Source organism: Bactrocera neohumeralis, chromosome 4, assembly GCF_024586455.1.
Source record: "Bactrocera neohumeralis isolate Rockhampton chromosome 4, APGP_CSIRO_Bneo_wtdbg2-racon-allhic-juicebox.fasta_v2, whole genome shotgun sequence".
Taxonomy (NCBI): domain Eukaryota; kingdom Metazoa; phylum Arthropoda; class Insecta; order Diptera; family Tephritidae; genus Bactrocera; species Bactrocera neohumeralis.
The window spans coordinates 60401070-60411614 of record NC_065921.1 but is presented as its reverse complement, the minus strand read 5'-3'; positions in this window follow the sequence as shown (position 1 = coordinate 60411614).

The following is a 10545-nucleotide window of genomic DNA, read 5'->3' as shown; positions in this document are numbered from 1 at the left end:
AACTAAAGATGCTTCCCTTGAAATCGAGTCCCAAATAAAATTAACATTAACATAGAAATATTTATGTCTTCTGAGCCTTTTGAAGGGATCATAAGTTTTAATTCCCAAGCATATTTCGCAAAGCAAGCAACAGTAAGTGCGTTCCAAGCGATTTTTCTATCCCCACAAAACAAGTGAGACTTAATTGGCGTAGACAACAGCGCGCCAGTCGTTTCTTCTTTTCGCTACATGGCGCCAATTGGATATTCCAAGCGTAGCCAGGTCCTTCTCCACTTGGTCCTTCCAACGGAGTGGAGGTCTTCCTCTTCCTCTGTTTCCCTTGGCGGTTAATGCGTCGAACACTTTAAGAGCTGAAGTGTTTTCATCCATTCGGACAACATGACCTAGCCAGCGTAGCCGCTGTCTTTTAATTCGCTGAACTATGTCAATGTCGTCGTATATCTCGTACAGCTCTTCGTTCCATCGATATTCGCCGTGGTCAACGCATAAACGACCATAAATCTTTGGCAGAACCTTTCTCTCAAAAACTCGCAACGCCGACTCATCATTTGTGGTCATCGTCCAAGACTCTGCACCATATAGCAAGACGGGAATTATGAGTGACTTACAGAGTTTTGTTTTTGTTTGTCGAGAGAGGACTTTGCTTCTCAATTGTCTACTCAGTCCGAAGTAGCACCTGTTGGCAAGAGTTATCCTGCGTTGGATTTGCAGGCTGACATTGTTGGTGGTGTTCACGCTGGTTCCAAGATAGACGACAGGTTCAAAGTTATGACTGTTAACAGTGACGTGAGAGCCAAGTCGCGTGTGCGACGACTGTTTGTTTGATGACAGGAGATAGTATTTCGTCTTGCCCTCGTTCACTGCCAGACCCATCTGCTTTGCTTTTTTGTCCAGCCTGGAGAAAGCAGAACTAACGGCGCGGGTGTTGAGTGAGACAGAGAACAGAGAAACTCGGCCGCTGTGGCTTTGGCAGACAAAACTTGAATCTCTACTCGTGATTGTAACTTCGGTTTTCTAGCTTTGTATTTCTAATGCTCATAATTTTTTGCAAAAACTTTCCAACTCTTCGGTTACTCAATTTCTTCCCAACACGCCAGGTCTTCTATTCTATTATATCTGATGGTATTTACCATTTTATTTATTTCTGTTTCTGTTGCTTTCTTTGGCTCTTCAATGAGTTCAATATAAATTGATTTTATGAGCCTATTGGACTACTCTACAAATACTGACCCACTTAAGACCGATTCGAGCTCAGCAAAAGAAGCACGCGCTTTGACAGATTTAACTCACGGGCGAAGTTTGTGCCGCAGACGTTGAAAGCATAGCAAAATGTAAACGATTTAGGTGTACTTTAAGTAAATGTAAGTTAGCTTGAACGGCGCCGTAGTTTTGTGTGTATGTGATTGCATGCACTCATAATGGCGGCCGAGCTGCTTTGGTTGGTGCACGTAAAACTTTTAATAGCAAAATCTACACTAACAAGGCTTATGAAGTTTTAACTAGCGTCACATACTTACGCCCACAGCTATACAATAAGTGCGGTGGAATGGTCGCTCGTGTGAGAGTTTGGAAGGTATGCAAATATACCGAAGTATCAAGAGGGATGAGCGAATTGTTTAAAATAATGAGAATTATGTGGAAGGTAAGAAAAAGAAACGAAACAAAAACTTAGTGAAGCCAAAAGGAACATGATTCTAGGCAATTGTAGGCAAAGCCTTATAGGTCTAAAATAACAATATACTATGTGGTGGACTAAATGGTTACAGGTAGTTTAAGAGCATGCAGCTATTTGATGCTAGTATTGTAGTATTAAATTTAGCAAATCCTGCAAATCAGCCAAACGCTGATCACTCTTTTCACAATATCCACATTCCACTGTAAGGGACTGTCAGGGTCGAATCACAGTTAACTTGATTTGACAAGGTCAAATTGACGGTACAAATTGTGGTTCTTGAATTCTTTATTCATTCTAGGAATTTCAATGTGTTTAAATCTTAACTTTCAGAGCTTTGAGTGCCGAAATATATAAACTTTTGGTGCTTCTTTTATGAGATAAATCCCATCTCTGGACTTTCATGAGGTATGCAATAATAAAGTATAAATTTCCGATTTCGGTTCTTCACTTGTTATTCTTATATCAGTCAAACGGGTTGGATTTATAACCATTCTTTTGCCCATATTCTACTGTAAGTTCTTCGGATGTGTGTTTTCTATGCTCTGCTAAACCTTTCCGAGAATTTGCATCAATTTAAGTTTCCACAAAATCTCCATTAATGACGAACCGGAAAGCTTTTGTGGTACAACTTGTAGACACAGCTTCTTAACTTCGCAAGATTATTAGGATCAGTTGCCACTTTCTTTTAGATTCCCTCACCTCATAGACGCTATATTACAACAACATTCTGCATCTTTCTATTACTACTTTCTACTTTTATTTTTGCTGCATTTATCCAAGCCCAGCGTTTCTACCTCCTACTATTCGCTCTAGTGTAGTAGCTAAAACTTGTTCGATTTGGAGTTCATCCAAACCGTACAGGGGAGTAATAACACAACAAATTATAGAGTTTTACCAGCAACTTAATTCAAAATTTCTGACACGTTCCAGTGCTATCACGAAAACACACACGCATACATGTATGCGCTGAGCAACACGCTTCGATGCTTTTATTTTTTGACTTGCTCATTTGTGTAATATGTCGTGGCCGCGTCTAATAATTTATGTGTTAGCCATAACTAAAATACAGATAAACAACAAAGTTATCAAGTAATTTGTGCCAACAACAACAACAAGGAATGTTTAAGAAGTAATTCTTGCAGATGCAATGGATTGAATTTTGTATTTTAAGTTGGTAATCGGTTATAAATAATCTGCTAAATGATATTAATTTCTCTATCTCTCGCGTGAGACGGTGAGTTGAGAATGGAAATAATAATGTATCCCCTTTGTTCATTAGACCTGGTTTAGATTATTGTTATCTCTTTGTAGTCTATTCCTTCTGAATGAGTTGAGCTTTCTTTCTTTGAAGACGGAAGAACATAGTCTATCTCTGGTACAACGGGTAATCTTTTTAGATTACGGTCTCTATTCAGTCAGCTTCTACTACAACCTTCTGGACCAACATTGTCACTATTCACATATCTCTCATCTTGTTAAATAATAACGCGAAGGGTTCGGTTATAAAAATTGTACTCAGCTCTGGTTACCCATTTTTTTACAGAATTCCTTATCCTAATTCATGTGTGCACCACATGCAGAGTGCATACACATATCTTAATACTAATCTACTGTTCATACGGAAGTATGTACACATATCTTAAGCATAAATGTTTCCAATGGCATACATAGTTTTTCTTATCTTTTAATAGTTTATGATCATTTCCGTTCCTTTACATTGCATGCATTAATATCAGTCTCTAATCAATATGCCTGTACAAATATCTGTGGACATTTGGAAAACCCACTTAAGTCTAAAAACCAAATTTTACAGGAGAGCGAAAAAACACATTTAACTGTTAACAAAACTTTTGTTAATACATATTAAAAAGAAATAGGAACATTACATAAAAGGGTCATGATTTCTTATGATTTTCAAGTTAACTATCTTCGACTAACCGCAACAGTTTTATTTTAAACCAAGTTTAAACGAAATAAGTGCTTCTTCCAAACTGATTTTAGAAAAAAATATCCGCTTATGTCAGAAACAGAAGTGTATTTCTTTTTCTTTTCTATCTGTGCGTGAACTGTATCACATTCTAGATGGGTATGACCAACAACCAGAAACTTGTGATCAATTGTTTCAATTGTGGGATGATCTTCCAACACCTTTGCAAACATAGCACAAATATACGAGTTACGATTTTGACCAGTGCATGAATCACTGTATAAAATGACATGCTTTACGTCATTAGATAAGCTTGCGAGGCACTTATAAATGCAAAAGCCGATGTCATTAGCTCCGCGCTTCGCAATAGCTTCATGCCAAATGTAGCAGTTGGCCTTGTTGGTGGCACCATCATGAATAGTTAAGTTGAAGGTCCACAAGGGACATTTATAAAAAAACATTGAAGCTTTCAAATAAGGCGTTGGCAGACACTGCTGCAGGTCGAAAGAAAACATTTTCACAGACTTATCTTGACGGGAGAGTTCTTTGTCCCTTTTCTTACAGTCATATGGGAAATCAGCAGCATCATGGTGGTTTTTTAATTGTAAAGTAATCTCTGCTTTTTCCTCCATATTCTCAGTGTTTTTAATTTTTTCTTTCAATGGGGTTTTTTAAATTTAATGTCTAAAGTTTTAAATATTTCCTGAAATTTTGATTCTGACACCGGATTAGAAATATTTTCTTTATACAATCTATAGAGTAATGCCTGATTAAGTCCTCGTTGGAAATAGATCTTGGTAGTATGACGCCGACTGTAATGGCTTTCATATTTTGGTATAGAGTTTATAAAGTTCAAAACTTCGTTATGCTTCTCAACCGTAAGCTTGTTGCTTGGAGCACTCCATCCCCGGCGGTCATTAGAGGGACTCCGCCGTATTCCGGTTGTGTTTTGTACATACAAATAGTTTTGATTCTCTGTTCTGTTTCGCCATACAATTGAAGGAAACATTTCTTGCAAACTTTTGTGTTTTCGGAATTAGTTTTGAAATGGTAAATAAAAACGTACTCTCTTTTGTTCGGGTTATCTAAGGTGGCAGTTTTTTTGTGCTGAACGTCAATTAGGCTTGATAGTATTTGCCGACGTGAGTTATAGTCCCTATTCCAATAACTTTTAAAGAGGATGGTTTGTTCTTCGAAGCTAATTTTTGTTTTGCATTTCATTCTACATTCCCCCAGAACTTGTATATTTGTGTAATCACTGCAGTTTTTTCTAGACTTTTTGTATTCCTTGTTTAAATTTCTTCCTGGCTTTTTAATTTGTTTTGGTGATTTATTAGGAGTAGAAAAAGGCTCGGCCTCATTCAAACCAGGTGAGAAAAAATTATTGATGTTCGCTTCTAATACATTTGCCATAATTTGCATGCTTTCAGTGGTGGCATTCAGCTCAGAATTTTCACTTGAAGGTACAAAATCTGAGTCTAAAAAATCCGTTTCATGAAAGACATCTTCTTCAGACTCGCTTTGACTTGTAAATTCATCAGAAACCTTGCGTTGTTGCGACTCAGAACCAACACGTGATGTGCTAACTTCAAAGGAAAGTGGGGTTAAATCACAGTCCGTAACTCGCATTTGCTGATCTGCCACTAAACTTTCAGAGGTTGTCTCTGTTGAATTGGATTTTAATATCTCTGTGTCTTTTTTTGGCAATTTTCTTGCCATATTTGCAAGAATCTGTCCCCTTTTCATTGTAAAAAAAACTTATCTGGCAAATTTTTATTATATTTGCATTTAAAAAAAACACCTAAGTTCAATTAAAATACCCGCAGACTTAGCCTTTCTGTTCGGAAAATTTCAGAAAATGCTCTTAGCAGGACATAAGACGTGTTAACACGGCGAGAGTTGATCATAAAATAATTTCTAAAATGAACTGAACTCCTTTTATATTGGTATTATTTCAAGTTCTGCCCGAGGAAAAAGCACTTACACCGAGTTAAGTTCTTTTTCCAAAAGCAAAATAAAAAAAAAAGCGTCACATCAGGTTGACTTAAGATGGTTTTCTAAACGATAGTTAGAGGTTTATTTAGAATGTTTTTTTCTCTTTTCTATCTTATCTGACTTAAGTTGTTTTCGCAAATGCACTAGGAAAAAATATCGACTTAAGATGCTTTTTCAAAATTCATATCTCCGTCGCTAATCACGCTATCAGTACGCCGATAAGACAGAAATGACCGTTATGAAAATGTGCTTTTATGATAAAGAAATTGGAAAATTTACTTATCTCGACTTAAGCGGGTTTTCCAAAAGTCCTCAGATATATTGAACAGGCTTATCTTCGCCAGTGTTGAGGCAGTACAAAGCAAATACATAAACAAACGCATAGATTTACATACATTTATATGAGGCACGTATGCATTTATATGCAATACGTATGCACTCAGCAATTAACAAACAAAGATATTTACTTAAGTTAACATATTGACCTAAGATATATATTTAGGCAATTGAATACAAGTGTGCATGTGCACTTGAAAACAACCCCATACCATGTAGCATTGCAATGGGTATTTGTACATACATATTTATATTTATGACTGTATTTTTAAAAGTGTAAACACAATGGCTACGACAGACTGCAAACTACATCTGTCAACTATTAAAATACACACGTTCTTATGGGCAGTGCTATTTTGACAGCTGCACGACTACACGACTGCAGGCCGACAGTTGTCGTTCTCGCTAACTTCAATATCCTCCTATTTTTGCCAACGACAGTACGACGACAGTAGAGTTGACAGTGGAATGGAAGATAGAAAGAGGAGGTAGAGTGGTGATGCCACTAATATGTAAAATGTAAAATTATTCACAGCTCTAACAAACTTGATGTTATTTTACAAATAAAAGCATAAAATAGCTATATTATAGCTCTATTATATCATTTGTAATAACAATTGATAATTTAAAGCAAAAAATATTGACCTATTTACTTATTTTTTGCATAAAAAATTTCACTTTGAACAAAATATTAAAATTTCATTGAAGTGAAAAGTATTAGTATGGCCACAACGAAATTGTGTACATACAAAATGGACAACTGCGTTGTTTTGTGTACGTGCCGGCCATTGTGTTGTTGTTGCTTCTCAAAATGTACATGTAGAAAGATGAACAACGACGTTTTCAGTTCACTGTCGTGCCGCTGCAGTCTGTCGTAGCCATTGTGTTTACACTTTAAGTGTTAGCGATAATACATATATGTAAATATTTGAAATATGATATCCGTTTCTACACAGATTTGCAAAAATATCTCATTTATGATTGTAGCTGTTAAGAACTGTTCAGAAATCTGAACACATCTTATATATATATTTTCTAAGTCTTGAGACCAATGTACTGTTGTTACTGTCGTATTTAAGGCTTTAGCTATTATTCTTACCTTTTTGAGGAAGGAAACTGTTGACTTCGGTTTAAATGTTTGTTCGCTCAGTGCCGCTATCTATCTCCCGGAGTAGGAGTTGCCACTGTGGCTGGCTAAATGAGCCTAAGTCGCCCCTCAAAACACATACCACATTCACCACATTAATATTTTGACAATCTTGTCTTGATTACTTGATTTCATTGACTCGCTGTACAGAATTCGGTTTAAAAGGTCCCTTTTTGAAGGGCTGGAGGAAAATAAATTTTCATCCTTTAATTGAGAACAAAGAATCTTTGAACCGGGGGTCGTGAGGTATTACAACGGACAAGCCTTTTGTTTTCTAAATTCGAAGCAATGCCTTCTACTAGAATAGTTTTATATTCGGGCGTTTTACAATCATTAATATTAATATATGTCTCCATGTCTCTTTGTCTCTTTGGAATCTATTGCGTAACTCTTTCGTTCAGAACTTTAATTGGCATCCTTGATTTTTAACCGAGTTTTCACCTTTCTTTCTAATAAAATTTTATTCAATCCACTTTGTTCTTCCTTTTACCGATCCAATACTATGTTCAATCGTGTACATAGCTCATAATCACATTAAACTCATTTACCAATTTCATCAGAATGAGCACGGGTCAGCACTCCGTTGTACTTTTACACTCCGGAATTGGATCTATGAACCTCCCATCAAATTGGCAAGTGCAAAATTAGGCACTTCTTCCGTTCTTGACACTTTCTCCTTTACTACCAAGCTTTTGACAGAAAGAGATTAAATTGTTATTAGCCGCCTTCACAAATTTGTTATAAGCTTTAGAACGTTTTTTCGATCTGAGAGGAGCTTTTAAGTCATTTCTTGTAGTATCAGATAGTATCACCGCTCACAGCTGTTCAGGTATGATCCCACGTTTGTGCAAAGATCAACTCTACGACCTAGCCAGCACACCAACATAGTTGAATTTTTATTGTATTGAATCTTAGGTCTTAGTCCATGATGTATGTAAATTTTAGTACCAGATTGCCAACGCCTCCAATTTTAATTGATTCTTGGATCCTAGTCTGTTATCTATCAGATCACCAATGCCTGTCAAAACAAATATTTTCAAAAAAAAAAATGGCAGAGGTTTTTATTAGAGGCAACAGTGCAAAGTCCGGAGAATTGTTCAGATCGAACTACTACACCTGACATATAATTTTCACACAAACTGATTGATCAAAATCAATACTTCCTTTTGATATGCTTTTTTCATTTGCTAAGAAAGGTTTTTTCTTGTTTTGGATTCAGTGGAATCATTGTCGAAATCATGCCATGGTTCTTACAAGTGTAATTGTGCCACTAACCCTACCTCCTTGATCCAATACTAATTCTGAACTCAAACATCAATCAAGGCTTTGCTGCTGAAACACGTTTGAAAGAGTGTAATCTTGTTTGTTTCGCAATGCCTTATCAACAAGTTCCACGCAATATACTTACATGCGACAGCCCTTTTTCATTGCCTTTAAGTAACCGTAATAAATAAACTCACACACATGTAATATATGAGAACGTTATCCATTTATTTGGCCATAATTCCACTTGAGTGTGCTTACGTTATTACAACATATCCCTTTTGTTGTAAAGAACTAACTGACCCTTTTACATATAGTACGTTAACCCCGTGGAAAGCTGGGACTCGAAAGTTGCTAACGAACCTCTGGTTTCATTACAGCAAATAACAAGAATAACAAGTGTAGATTAAGTCTTCGGCTTAATAATGTTGGCGAGTCATTGCGTCATTAAAGTCAAACAAATACAATATAGTGGGTGACGTGAGCTGAAAGAGCAACCAACAACAAAAGTATAAGCTAAAGACGCAATAAAAAGGATAACCGACTAATGCGCTACTTAAAATGCACTTCTGACTTCTGGCAACTACAAAAACACAAGCTATTCGAACCACATGTACAACAACAGCAAGTGTATATCAAGCACTTTACCACTGCAATGCTCGTTTCATTTGACCTTCATTTGTGATATAATCCTTTTATGAATTTTCCAATTGACTGCGTAGAAATGTGTGTTCAAAGTAGGATGTATGACGGCCGAGAGGAACGTTACTTTACTCGTGTCTGCAATGCCATTACATGAAAGCCGTTCTAATTACTGCTGTAGGCGACATATTACGACGTATTAGTGAAATTGGCGAATATGTGGATGTTGGTGTTAGAGTGAAATATGCACCTACGTGGCGTATAAGTGATATTTTTATATGATATAAGGACTCATGAGGAGGATGGAGTGATGTGTAGAAGTTCACGCAAGTGAGGAAAGTTCTCTGATCGCCATTCACAAGCAGCTCACTACTTCCGGTCTTTGACCAAGTATCCTCTGGGTAGCCTAAGAACATCCGTTCGAAGGCGAGCTAATGTGAGAAGGCGAAACATCCCCTACATAGGGTTGTGCGCTGGGTTTGGGACCCGCCACGTAAAAACCAGTGCCAATGAAAAGGAAAAAGCAGGCTCGGATGAGAGACCCCCCTTTTGATAACGACCATGGCAAACGAAATAAGGACTACGATTTGAGGGTATGCACCTGGAATGTCCGGTACCCGGAACTGGTTGATGCCTCGTGAAAATAAAGGCTGACGTCACCGCCGTCCAAGAAATGCGATGGACGGGACAAGGACAGAGAAGAGTAGGTCCTTGTGACATTTACTACAGTGGCCATATAAAGGAGCGCAAGTTTGGTGTTGGATTCGTGGTGGGAGAGAGACTCCGTCGCCGAGTACTATCATTCACTTCGGTGAATGAACGTCTAGCCACAATCCGCATCAAAGCGAGGTTCTTCAACATATCGCTGATTTGCGCCCACGCCCCGACGGAAGAAAAGGACGATGTGACCAAAGATGTATTTTATGAGTGCTTGGAGCGCACTTATGAGAGCTGCCTTCGCCACGATGTCAAAATCGTGCTTGGCGACTTTAACGCCAGGATGGGAAAAGAAGGTATCTTTGGCACTACGGTCGGTACATTAAGCCTCCACGACGAAACATCCCCAAATGGGTTGAGGCTAATCGACTTCGCCGCGGCCCGAAATATGGTTATCTGTCGTACTAGATTCCAGCATAAAAAGATTCATCAAGCTACCTGGCTGTCTCCGGATCGAAAAACTACCAACCAGATCGGACATGCTGTGATAGACGGAAGACACGTCTCCAGTGTTTCATATGTGCGTGCGCTCCGAGGTCCTAACATCGACTCTGACCACTATCTTGTTGCAGCCAAGATTCGCACCCGCCTCTGTGCAGCAAAAAACGCACGCCAACAAACACAAGGAAGGTTCGACGTCAAGAAGCTGCAATCACAACAGACAGCCGAACGATTTTCTACTCGGCTTGCACTCCTGCTCTCTGAGAGCACTCGTCAACAACTCGGTTGACTGTGGGACGGCATTTCAAACTCCTTACGTACAGCTGCAACCGAAACCATTGGTTTTCGGAAAGTGCAAAAGAACAGCTGGTACGACGAGGAGTTGCAGAGGAGAGAAAACAG